At 42.0% G+C, this 13,037-nt stretch overlaps 1 protein-coding gene across 1 annotated transcript in view; it reads left to right on the top strand.

Moving 5' to 3' along the window:
* Window positions 1-1,341: 1,341 nt before the first annotated feature.
* The window catches only part of SYNE3 (spectrin repeat containing nuclear envelope family member 3), a 61,087-nt gene continuing 49,391 nt past the window's right edge, over window positions 1,342-13,037 (top strand). The window contains exon 1 of the mRNA XM_074149252.1: window positions 1,342-1,420. The gene's annotated coding sequence lies outside the window, so the exon portion shown is untranslated. The remainder of the gene's footprint in view (window positions 1,421-13,037) is intronic.

Raw genomic sequence — 13,037 nt, forward strand, 5'->3', positions numbered from 1 at the left:
CCCCCCCGCCCTCAGCCCCGTCCCGTTCCCCTCCGTCTCCGGGATCGGCGAGGCGGGCTGAAACGCCGCCGAGACAGTGGGGCGGTCGGCCCCGCTCCGGGCCCGCCGCCGGCCCCCGAGCTGGCCGTCCCGGGGCCGTCCCCTGCCGCCCGGGTCGGTGGTGCCGCCGCCGCCCGGTGTAACGGTCGCGACAGGGAGAGATGGAGCCGCCAAGCAGAAGGGCTCACCCTCGCCAAGGTAGCTCCCTGGGCACTGTGAGAGCTCCCTATCTACTACTAATATATGTCTCTATATAATAACCTAGCTGCAGTAATTGCAACGTACCTCCCTAAATAACACAAGCTAAACGGGTAAAACCTTTTACTTAACTTCTTTTTTTAAAAAAAATAAAAAATAAAAAATAATCACATCTCTGAATGGGTACTGGCCTGGTGGAAGTGTTCAGCTGCATTCTACAACTTTTCCTTCCCAGGTGTCGGGCTCTTGCCAAAGCCGGTTGCTCAGCGTTACTGTCAAATTCCTTCGTCTCTGGGTCCCTGCTGCCAGGACGCTGCTGCAGTTTGCAAGCTCCTTGTTTCTGTTCTCCTTCCCCAGCCTCTCTCCCCTTCAAATGCATCCTAGCTCGCCTCTGATTCCCCTTAAGCAGGTCTGACCGTGTTTCCCTTTTTCTTCTTAAACGGTTAGAAATGTTTCCCGTTTTTTCTGTGATAAGAGCCGTTACCCTTGTTTTTTAGACTGTGTATGACTTCTGTATGTAAACACCTCCCTACCAATGTGTAGTAAGGCTTCAGTTTCTCATACGCTTGTTTCTACCATCTCTTTCATTCCCAAATCCTTACTGGTTTGACCTGTGTGAATTTAGGTCTTTGTCCAAGAAAACTTTGTTCCTACAAAATAGCACTCGAATAGGTTAACAGACTGAAATTTGCAGGAATTATGGATGTATATGATGATTAATTGTGAAAATTATGGTTGCAAGACACTGGGTTTTTTTGCAAGTTCGTCGGAGTGGGATGCCTGTCTTCTCCTTTGCCTCAAATCTAGCCTGGTTATCCAAATCATTAATGAAACATAGTATCACTGTGCTACTCTTACCAGCTCCTTGCTGCTACTATTGCATGTTACTTTTAAGCCCTTGGCATGCTATGTGCTGTTTGAAAATCTTTGTACACAGTGGTTGTTTTCTGGGGAAGGAATTAAAAAAAAAATGCAACAGAACTTTACAAGCTGATTGGTTGCCTTCAAATGTTTTCCTTCTTTTTCTGAAAGTGTCTCTAATCTGTGGGTTGTTGAAATGCACATCAACTTGGCACAGTCTTCGTGGTTGCCAAGTATGAGCCAGTTGGATCTCAAGGAAATGTAACTCGCTGCAATCAGTCCCGTGGTGACTTTTATTTCAACAAGAAGCAAACATCTTTTGGTGAGTCATGGGGCATTGTTCCCTACAAACTAGCTGTCAGGAAGTGGAGTCTGACAAAGCTGATGGGACTCTGTAAAAACAGTTTTCCCCTACACCCAGTGCTGTTTTCACATTCTTCGTGAACCATCAGATCCGGAGTCCTCTCAAATTCCCAATGAAGGCAGAGTTAGCTACCATTCAGGGTGCGGTACTGTGGTACTTGCCTCTCTTCTTCTATTTCTTCTTCTGATAGTCCTAGTTCTTTCCTGCAGCCATGTATTTCACTGCTATTTCACTGTATTTCACCATGTATTTTCTTCCCATCCTGGTCAAGACTTTTACCATGCTTCCAAGTCTGTTCCTGGTGCATATGTCCTCTGTGTGGCCTTCGCGCACTGACCTCATTGAAAAGAGTGTCTAGCCTTTCCCCTTCTGTAAGCCATTTTTTCTGTGCCCCTCCGGTTATCTGTGGCTCCCAAATCATCCTGAAAACCTCTGTGTACGCTTGTGGAATGCTCAGCCTCAGGATGTGGCTGTACCTGCAACCACATGACTTTAGAGAGCAATGCCACTGCCTGGGGGGGATGTTCCAAAGCTAGCACCTGTATCACAGACTCAAAAAGATAGCTAGCCTTCACCTTTTGGCATAGCTTCTGTTGTAAACAAAGTTTATGCCATCCGTTATTATGTGTACACACATACATCTTGGTATTTGTCCCTTAAATAATATTTTATTGCCATTTCCCAGTTCCAGCCAAGTGTGATGTAAGGAGAACAGCTCCAAGGTATTTAAGTTCTTGCAAATTTCGTAGAAACAAACCAACAGGAAAAACCAAGTCTAGAGTCAGACACTTGCCACTTTTCTCCAGTTTTTAGGTTAGTAACTGAGTGATATCCCCATTATGTGACTGGCTCTATTTGGCAGTAAGATATTTGGCGTAAGTGGAGTTGTAAAGAGAAAAGTAGCGTTTTCTGGGTGAATGTCCCTGAACTAGCATCTCACTCAAAACTTCAAAGAAGATAAATAACTCTGATTTGATACATCACATTTTGAACATGGAAGCAGAAAATCTTAGTATAGTTCAGTGTAAACATTTAATTAACCAAGGAATGCAGTTCTGAAAGAGATCCGATTTCCTGAGTTGTGCTGGTCACAAAGCACTTTGTTTTTATGTCTCTGCATCTCTGGGGCACAGCTCCTGTCTTTGTTCTGCCAGGCACACATTTGCACAAATATATCAAGTACAGAAGGGCTATGATCTCAGCTAGTGTCTTTAGATCTATTTTATTTTGACAAAATTGGCCGACAGTTTCAAGACTTACTGAATGTCATCATGTAGGCATAATTCCCTTGAAACAAAGCAAAAGTGATGATCACTCATCCTGACTCAGAATAATGTATTCCTTGATGTGGCTGGTAGGGCAAATCCCAGATCATTTGTAGCAATGACAAGATATTGGTTTTTTGGTTTGATTTCTTTTAACTCTTAGTCCTTGTCAACTGTAAATGGGGTTTCATGGTACAGCTATGACCTGTCCTGGCAAACCTGTTCTACCATATAGACAGGTGCAATGATATTCTTAGAAAGAAGGTCCCTTTACAACTGTATCAAACGTGTCCGCTTAAATACTGTGGGCTAAGTGTGAATCCTGGCAATTCAGGCATGTGAAAGGAAAAAGCCACGTGGTAACAGGAAAAATTCTTGAGCTCCAGGGACGTTAACAGAGGGTGTAACTGTCAAAGAAGTTTTTTACTTGGCACAGTTATATGAAGACAAAGGTATTGAGGCACCTGAGATCAACAGGAATAAATATCAGGTTCATAAGTATCTCTTTCAAGTCTGGCTAAAAACCTCCCTGCTGTCTTTGGAGCTTAGGCAGTGGAATGCTTGTATTCTTCAAGGAAAATATCTCTTTAGGTAGTACTTACTGATGGTCTGCAATGTCTCAGCTTTCTCAGGCTTCATTTGACTGCAATTCTGTGAAATTTAAAAATACCAGATGTTCAGAGTCTATTTTGATCATATGGGTCTGCTCTGCAGATAACAGAATGGTAGGATTTGTGCCTTTAATTAATATTGATTAAATAAAAGTACTCTGAAATGACACAAGAAAAAACTGAAAAGTCTTTAAAACTCAGTGTTTAAATTTCAGAACTCAGCCTAATATTGATTAGTGATAGGCCCCAAACTACACATCCTTAAATTTTCCTAAAGTTTTGGTCTGAAATGTAATTCTGCTGCCTGTAACTGATATTGGCATATGCATTTAGGAAGGTAGAATTTTCTTGCAATAATTCTTCTATGACTAACAGTATTGTCAGCATCGTTTTAAATACATTTTAGTTCTTTTGTTTGAAAATTTATTTTTCTTGCTTGTTCTCTACTGTTTGACTGTTTAGGGCATAATAGTCAGAGTTTTGAAGAAACAGAGTCTTTTTAAATGCAGGGCAAGCAGTAAACATGCTGTCTGTTAGACATTGCTGTTGGATTCACTGCTTCAACTTACTGTTGAAGCGTGAATCTGTTGCTTATCTTGGTATGTCCCTGTATAGCAAATAAATTGAATCACAAGGTGGTACTGCCTGTATTACCAAAAATGACTCATGGAGTTGTGAGCCCTGGGGTAATTAACTTCAGCTATCTGAAGTGGCCCCACCTCAACATTGAAATACAGATAGTAGATCTGACAGGGTAGGGCAGTCTCATTGACACCACATGTCAGGTTAATAAGCAATCTTTGATAGCTCGCTTTGTCTGTGCACACAGCTTAATTGTATTCCAAGAAAAATGCATTGATTTTAAAGATGATGTGGACTCATTAGTTTCCCTTCAGAACTGACTTTTCATGTCTCTGCTAGTACAAGCATCTTTTCTATGTTACACTTAAACAGAAGACATGGGCTTGATATGAAGTCCTTCATATCAAGAGATTTCAAGGGAATTTCTGCTTTGGCTGTAATAGGCTGAGGATTAAGTGGCATTCTGAGCAGATGTACGAAATCACAGAATAAATTGAAGGAGATAGTGAGAACCATGAGATTGTAATTTTCTTGGAATTCAGATACCAAGCTGTGGCTTGCTTGTTTTGTTCTTGATTGGTGTTTGTTTAGTGGTATTAAAAGGAAAAATAAGTGTTGTTATAGTTGTGCTATGCAGACAGCCTTTTTAGAAATGTGACAGTAATACTTGGGAGCATAAAATAAATGAGAGGCCCATGTGGGCTAGCTTGTGCTGGAGGACATACTGTTATACTTAGTAGATATAGTGCCTGGCACCAGGAAATCCTAGAAACACTTTACATAGGGCTACATGCTGCTTCTCTTGCAATTGATGATGATAATAATAAAATAGAATATTTCAGTTGGAAGGGACCTACAGTGATCATCTAGTCCAACTGCCTGACCACTTCAGGACTGACCAAAAGTTAAAGCATGTTATTAAGGGCATTGTCCAAATGCCTCTTAAATGCTGACAGACTTGGGGCACTGACCACCTCTCTAGAAAGCCTGCTCCAGTGTTTGACCACCCTCTCAATAAAGAAATGCTTCCTCATGTCCAGTCTAAACCTCCCTTGGTGCAGCTTTGAACCATTCCCATGAGTCCTATCACCGGATACCAGAGAGAAGAGCTCAGCACCTCCCTCTTGACATTCCCTCCTCAGGAAGCTGTAGAGAGCAATGAGGTCACCCCTCAGCCTCCTTTTCTCCCAACTAGTCCAAAGACCTCAGCCGTTCCTCATAGGACGTGCCTTCCAGGCCTTCCAGCCCTTCCACCAGCTTTTTTGCTCTCCTCTGGATGCATTTGAGTACCTTGACATCCTTCTTGAATTTGTGGGGCCCAGAACTGCTGACAGTACTCAATATGATGCTGCACCAGTGCTAAATACAGTGGGATAATAAAAAAACCTTATTGGCTTTAGTAGAAGAGCAGTCAGATCCACAGAAACCTTTGGGTGGTGGATATTACTGTATTTGTGGGATAGCTGAGCAAATTGAGGCATATGCTACTGGTGGGTTTTTGCCCAGCTGGTGCAGGAATTCATTGGCAGAGTCAGGAACAGTGACAGAATTCTGACTGGTGGTCCAATTTGCAGGCTTCCTCTGCTAGGCACGTTCCTCCCACTGTTGGAGAGTAACAACATCTTGTAACCTCTTTTAGTATCGTGCCTTGTGGGACTAAGTAACAGAATATTCAGGAAGTTGTTATCTTTGATGGAGTGAGAGATGTTCTTCAAGGCTCCTTGAAAACACTTGATTTTCAAGAATGAATGTACCCATAAATGTTGTTTTGATCCAGGCCGGCCTATACAACCAGAGTTCTCATGAATTCTGAAACTGGTTGCATAGTTTCTGCTGAGTAAACAGTGTAGTCATCAAGGCCTCAATCCATGACTCCCAAACAACATAGAGCGCATGTTGTTGAGCACATGGTTATCCTTCTTCTCTTCATGTGTTGGACTGATTTGGAAGAACTGTGTTCCGTGCCACAGGTTTGCTCTGTGGTGTTGAAGGAGCGTGTACAATCAGAGGTTTAAACTGGGACTGTCAGGTGCTTCATGTGTTGTTGAGTGTGGTACCATCTGTCTGAGGCTATGTTTGAAAGATAGATGCTGCTGAGAGCATCAGTGTCTCCACCTGTGACAAGGGGACACTAACATCTCATCTCATGGAGTACATCCAATGTTTTGGGCAACCGTGTTGTAGATACTAGGAGTACTAGGTTGGAGGGTGTCATGGGTGAGATGGAATAAACCACCCGTATTGGGTCTGGATACTTTGGTTTATTTAAAAACCAACAAGAATGGAGCTTTTACCCTACAAGATTATCTCCCACTGGCTCACCTACTCACTCCACTGGACTGACACAACAGCAGTAAAAAAATTAAGCTGCAAAAAAAGTGTAGGGTTACTTTTGGCTGTGTTTTCTCTTCACCTTACATAGAAATGATATGCAATTTAAAGCACTGCATACTTTTCTTTTGTTTTCCTGCGATTATAATGAGGCAATCCTTGCAGAAAGACACATGTTGCCTCTGAGGAGTAGTTTAAGAGATGTAACAGCCAGTCTTTATCTAAGCTATGAACCCTGTTGTCAGTACAGCCTGACGAAGTTCAGAGAAGGCGAAGGTGGAAAGTGTAGAAGCACTGGCGTATCCGCTGCATTTTTGAGTCAGTTAGGTGGAAAGGCAGGGTCATGTGAGGAAATATGCCCCTGCTTTAAAGATTCTGTGGGTAAATAAAAGAACCAGTCTTTGGAGCTGTCAGTTCTTCCCCAGGCTGTGCATTTCCTTTAGCTTAGATGACTGACTTTTCTTAATGCAGAAGTCTCTTTGCATGAGCGCTCTTGAGTCTCCGTGAGAACGTGGTAGTGGTTATATGAATGGCAGATCACAGCAGTTGACAAATGTAGGTGACGTTGCTTATGTAAGTCACCAGAAATGGTCTATAGCTGCAGTGGGTTAAGCAGAGGCTTTGTGTGAAGTATATAGCTAATAATGCTAGCTCAGTAAACACCAGAGAAGCACCTGGGTTAATTTAGATCTCCAGATAAAGAGAGCACCCAAGGAAAATTTTTTTTGTTACCTTGTCTTTTAAGTCCACAGGAGTCAGGGTAGAAATCTTGGCTCTGTGACAGTATTGCCCTTGGCTTCACCAAAGCCTGTGATTTTCCCTTGTATTCTCAGATTATAGACCTGTCGACTCCAGTAGTTGTTCTGTCAGCGGGTGCATGCTGTTGGTGTGAGACACCAATCTACAGAACACGTCTTCAATCTAAAAAAAAAAAAAAGAAAAAAAATTTCAAGCTTCTCTGGTTTTGGTTGGTTTTATTTGTTGGTTTGTTTTTTTTTTAATAGACAAGCTTCAAATTCCTGTCTTGTAGAACTTTTCCCCATCTCCTTGTATCCTTGTTCCCTAGCTACTATTTTTTTTTTTTTTTTTTTTAAGACACTTTCAGTGTAGAAGTAATTTCTTTACTCAGGCTTTTCTCAAATCCAACCCCAGGTATGACTGCTTCTCCTCTGAAGCACTTCAGTTGGAAGGCAATGCCATTGGCACCAAGTTCTTGGTCCAGAACTAAAGGTTCTTGTCTAGAAAAATGGTGCCATTATGGAGATCACCAAAATGATTGTTCCCTGCCCTGAGAGAAGCTCATGGATAAGTGTAGAATCAATAAATTAATAATTAGGGAGACGAAGAAGGAAGAAAAAGAATGATGGTAAAGCAGTGAGAGGGAGTTACTTCAGGGAGGTGAGGGAGCAGGAGCGTGTCCCTGGCATGGCCTGGCAGTTGCCTGCACCTAGGATGTGTGAGGCAGTCATAGCTGTGCCAGCTCCAGCTGTCCACAGTATGGGTAGCTTGCATCACTGCCCACCAGCCTAGATCTCACTGCCCACATCTCTGTTTTGCCTGCAACACCATGTACCTTCTCCAGTGCTGTAGAAGATGGGTAGGAACATCTGTCCATTTGCAAAATACCCCTTCTTCAGACATGCCCTTGGAGGCATCCCTTGTCATGATGCTTGTACACTATAACCACCTGATGGCAGTTACCTAGGGGCTACCAGCAACACTACAGCTATTCTTGCCTTTAGCATTACTTTATTTCTCCCCTCAGCTGTTTACTTGCCCAGAAAACAATTGTGAGAATACATAGTGATGGAGGAGGGCTGGTACTGTCGTTCTGGTCTGCAGAGCGAAGCACCATTTGCTATCTGATGAAAGAGCTGAAGGTGTTTACAAAAAACATTTTTGTAAGTAATTATTCTATGATTCTATGATTCTATGATTCTATGATTCTATGATTCTATGATTATATGAACACATTTAATCCCAATACTTTAAATGTCACACCCTTCTTCTTTTCTCTTTTTTTTTTTTTTTTTTTTTTAAAGCCCTGCTAGTGTTGAATAGTTGTAATTAGTCAGTGGTGAGGAATTTACCTGGCTGTTAACAGGCTGCTTCAGTGCTGCACGTGGGATTGTTTTCTATAGCGTGCCCTTCCCATGTCATGTATCACCCTGGTATTTGTGAAGTGCTTTTAGGTTATTGCTACTAGCAGGTTACACCTTAGTTTGGGTATTTGCAAATAGATTTTTTTTTTTTTTTTTCAGTTAAGCACCTATACCAGCAGCTGACACACATCTTGGTTCTTTTAGTCTTGCTCAAATCAGATCTGACATTTTTCAGGGTTTGGTTTTGTGTGTGGGTTGCGTTTTCTTGTGGGGTTTTTTGTTTGGTTTTTTTTTTTTTTTTCTTAATGCTAACTGGTAAAGTTTAAATATGTGGGTTTTTTTTTTTTTTCTTGAATGGGACAGAGCATAATGACTACCTTGGCCTGATCTTTCAGATGCTCAGCTTGCAGGTGGGACACATTAGGCTGTGCCTAATGATTAGGTTCTGCATAATGATTCATTATTTACACAGAGTGAAATTGTACCAGAAAGAGAGACCAAGAACTTGACTGTGCCAAGTCTGTGCAACCCCTGCCAGTACCTCCAAGCCCAGTACTTAGGACAACTTGAATGCTTGCTGTGGGTGTTCCTTTTCTGAAAAGTCCTTTCAAAGCAGTTCCAAAACAGATTCTTTGGGGAGTAGCAATTACATGGACAGTCCCTTTATAACAATGTTATTCTAATTCAGAATTAAAGTTTAGTTAGAAATATGATCTTTCCCAGAAGATGGAAATTTTGATTCCCATGCATCCCCAAGCTGCATTTCGTTTGCTACTAAGAGAGCAGCTTCCACCCTATGGCCAGCCTGTGATACCAACCTCCACTAATGCTTGGCATACTTTTACCTGAGCACTTTCATCCTTTTCCTCCCAGTCTTGACATCATATGTAATCCTTCTCAAATCCACATTATGGCCATCTCTCAGATTCCTCCTTAAAACTCTTGCTGCAATGTCTATGGAAATTTGACCGTGGTTAGGCAGCTGCTGCTCTGCCTGTGGCTTTTCACGCTGACTAATACCATTTCGTTTCTCCTGTGTGTGTCCCTTCTGTCTGTATCTGTACTCTGCCTCTTCTCTTCTGCCTCAGCAGTAACCTCAGCGAATTGGGGATGGCAGTGCTCCTCTACGTGAGCTGCTTGCAGCATGGTGGAGTGCTGGTTCACAGCTAGGACCTGAATCTCTGCCAAGTTGTAAGAGTATGTAACACAGTCATAATGGTCTTCTTGAAAGAAAATTTTTTATACTGCTGCTCAGTTTCCTACCTAATGGGTTTCATAGCTCTTTGTCAGAGCTCAGACTTCGCTTTATAATTTATAATCCTTGTAACCCTACTAGGTTACAACTTCTGTGTCCTAAACCATTAGTGGTCTGGTACATTACTGGCTGTTCAAGGATGCAGACAATTAGTGAGCAACGAGGCCAGTCTGTCCAGAGTATCACTTACGTATGGTAGGTTATTCAGTGGGGCAATGTAGCCATTTAACTCCATGGTCTGCGCCGGGTTTGCAGAAAGACTTTTCCTTTGCAGTGCCTACAGACTGCCAGGTAATCTAAGATCATCCAACTATTTTTCCTACAGGTGTAATTCAATCTGTATTTGAACATAGAAATGTCAGGCTAAAGAAGGGGCCATTCAAATGCTTTCCACTACCACAACAGAAATGATAGTTGGCCTGGAGTGGGAAAAATACTGTTCCATCCTTCGCTGAAACTGAAAATAGGCTTCTGTGTATGGGAAAGAAGGGGATGGCAGGTCAGATGCTGTGGGAACATTTGGAATATTTTGCTGAATCTGCAGTTTCCTTTTAAAATATGGAAAAATGTAAAATCAAATTTGGTCTAAAGGGAATTATGCGCAAGTGGTAATCTAGGATTTATATATTTAAAATATCTTGTGATAATAACTTACAGAAAGTTTTATGTGGAATGCTGCATTTCTGACTGACAGTAACATTCTGTTACTCTGATCCTTTCACTGCTGCCTCCAGGTTGTGGCTGAGTGCTGACCAGGGTAGCTGCTGGGCTCCTTTGCTTTCTAGGCTAGTCATCCAAAGAGACCACTTCTTGCTGCATTATAGAAGTTGCCATGTGAAGCTGTTGTTAGCCATATATACTCTGCTTCATCAGTTCTAGTAGTTCCACTCCTTTTTTTTTTTTTTTTTTTTTAAATAGGACTATGGCAAATTTACAGTCACTATGGGATTTACCACAGGAGCGAGAGAACAGGGGGAAAGCGCATGAAGGGGTTCATTTATAGCCCTTTTAAACTCTACTGTTCAAACAGCAACACAATCCTAAAACAACCCTGATTTGACTTTCATATAAATGGAGCATTCTCCAGTTTGCATTCCCCTAGGCATCATATAGTTTAGTCTGCAGGCTGATGTGTTTTGAGATGTTCTTATCATTTCTAAGGATTATTCATGTTTGCAAAAGGCTAACATAACTCCTGAGATGTTCCTCCTCTTCTGTCCCTTGGATTTTTTCACGATTAGTGGCAAAATTCTGTGTTTAGTTGACTGCATCGGGGTCACTATTGCACATGGGGGTCACAGCTAAGGCTACCGGTCTTCAGTGAATCCTCTGTATTAGCAACTTCACAGGGTTAGCTTACTTAAAAGTTTCCATCACATTGCTGTTCTTCCACCTAGATTTTCATCCCATCTCTGTTCCTCTCTTCAGTTTTTCCCCATGCTATTCACTTGTGCTGCCTGATTCTGAAATGGGTGAAGAGGATCATAGTTTTATCCCTGTTTGTATCCGTAAATTCTAATTTGGAAGTAGAATTTGAACTAACTTTTTCCCCCACGTTTTGTTTCCACTGATTTCTTCACCTTTCCTCCTTACTTTTATTGTAATCCTAGAAATGCTGCTCAGTGTAGTGCAAATTGTGATACACAGCAATTGTAAAACTAGAGAGATTGTTGGCTGTAAGGACTTGCTTTAGATTTACACAAGCTTGAGTGTAAGTGGTATCTGGTTTGGTCCTGGAGTATATTAACTAGATTTACACCATTAGGATGATGCAAATGGCAGCGGGTGGGTAGACCAAACCAGTGGGTTTCATTGAATGTCTAACAGCAGACATACCCAGCAGGATCATAAATAATTGAGGGAGAATGCTGCCTTATATTTTCCAATAGTTTGGAGGAATCGGGAATGGAGACTTCATCATGTGTTCCATCATGAGAGAGAGCTAACGCCTACAAAGTGTATTCCATTCAGCCAAATTGCGCAGCAGTGGCATTACCGGAAAATATCAGCTAACCTCTTGTTCACATTGCACAGTTGTAACTGAGAACAGAATCTAGATTAGTGTGCCAGTCTGTGAAGGGAATCTCCTGCTAGAGAGCCGAGAGGAAAAAAGAAGTGGAAGATATGGTGGGTAGAAAGGAAAATTATAATGTTAGAGGTTGAGCTAATGATTTCTAAAAAACTCAGCTCTGACATATACCTGTCTGCAATTCTACTTCTTGTTAGTTTTCATGCTGCATATTCTGGACTAATTCCTGTTCAGCAAATGTCTGTCAGGCATTATAATTTCAAGCATTAATCCTTACAGGAATTAACCAGCTTGTTAGTTGATGACCTGAACTAGACAGTTTCTGGGGATTATTGCTATTTAAATCTTACCTACCTTTCAAACAGTGGCAGCATGCCGTGCTGGTTTTCTTTTCTCTCGGTTTTTTTGTTTGTTTTTTTTTTTTTCCTCTGGGCTGATACGTCTTTAGATTATCATCCCCTTTTTCACTCCTACCACGCCGTAGGAGGCAGAGAGGAAATCCTGTGCTGCCTCTGACATGTGTAAGGAGGAAGCCGCTGGTTTCTCTTCGTGCCAGACTTGCTCGTGCTGCCAGCCCCGCTGAACCGCTGTCCTAACGCCCAGCAGAGGCCCAGCTGAATTGCACTTGCCATGCTGAAAACCCATCACGGGACTTTGATGAAATTGCCATAGACTTTTACCTGCTCTTTTTTTTCCAGAACTGCCAGGATTTTGGTAAGATTTTTGCAAGGTTTGTTACTTTTATTTGATAATGAAGCAAGATGGTCATGACTATGAAGTGTGTCTATATGTTTTGGCTCCTAATAACTTTTTGAACTCATTTTCTGCTTTCCATTAAATTTGCCAGAGAGTTAGAAGCATCAAAGATATTACGTTCCTTGAAATTTTAAGGATTTGAATTATAATGAAAAGGAAATAGAAATATAATGAAAAGGAAATAGAAATTAGTGGCTTGCTGGGGGATGGCTCCGGCAGCACCCGGCTGGTTGCTGGTGACACACACAGATCAGCACATGCACGTGCTTCTCTCCAGAGAAAGCCCTTGTCTTGTCTCCTGCTCGGTGCCTGTGCTGCAGGGGATGGGAGGATCCGAGGGCAAAGGCCCTGTGTGACAAAATAAGGCCTGATAAACTGTTTTGTGAGCAGCAGACCAGCATGGGGAATTCCTTCATGTAAAGCAGGAAAAAAGAAGTGAAAATATCCCTGCCATGGTCCTTACCACAAGGGTTGGAGATAAGGGGCAGCCAGTGAGATTAATAGGGAGAGTGTCTGTTGGGAGTGTTGCTGGCACTCAACACATGATAGCTTTCACAGCCCCAAAATGTTCAGCAAATTGGAACTGCTGAGATCCTGTCCCTGAAGTTTGTTAAATAGTGTGGGTTTAAGGTTCCTTATATGAC

The sequence above is a fragment of the Numenius arquata genome, chromosome 6 (genome assembly GCF_964106895.1).
Source record: "Numenius arquata chromosome 6, bNumArq3.hap1.1, whole genome shotgun sequence".
In the NCBI taxonomy this organism is placed as follows: domain Eukaryota; kingdom Metazoa; phylum Chordata; class Aves; order Charadriiformes; family Scolopacidae; genus Numenius; species Numenius arquata.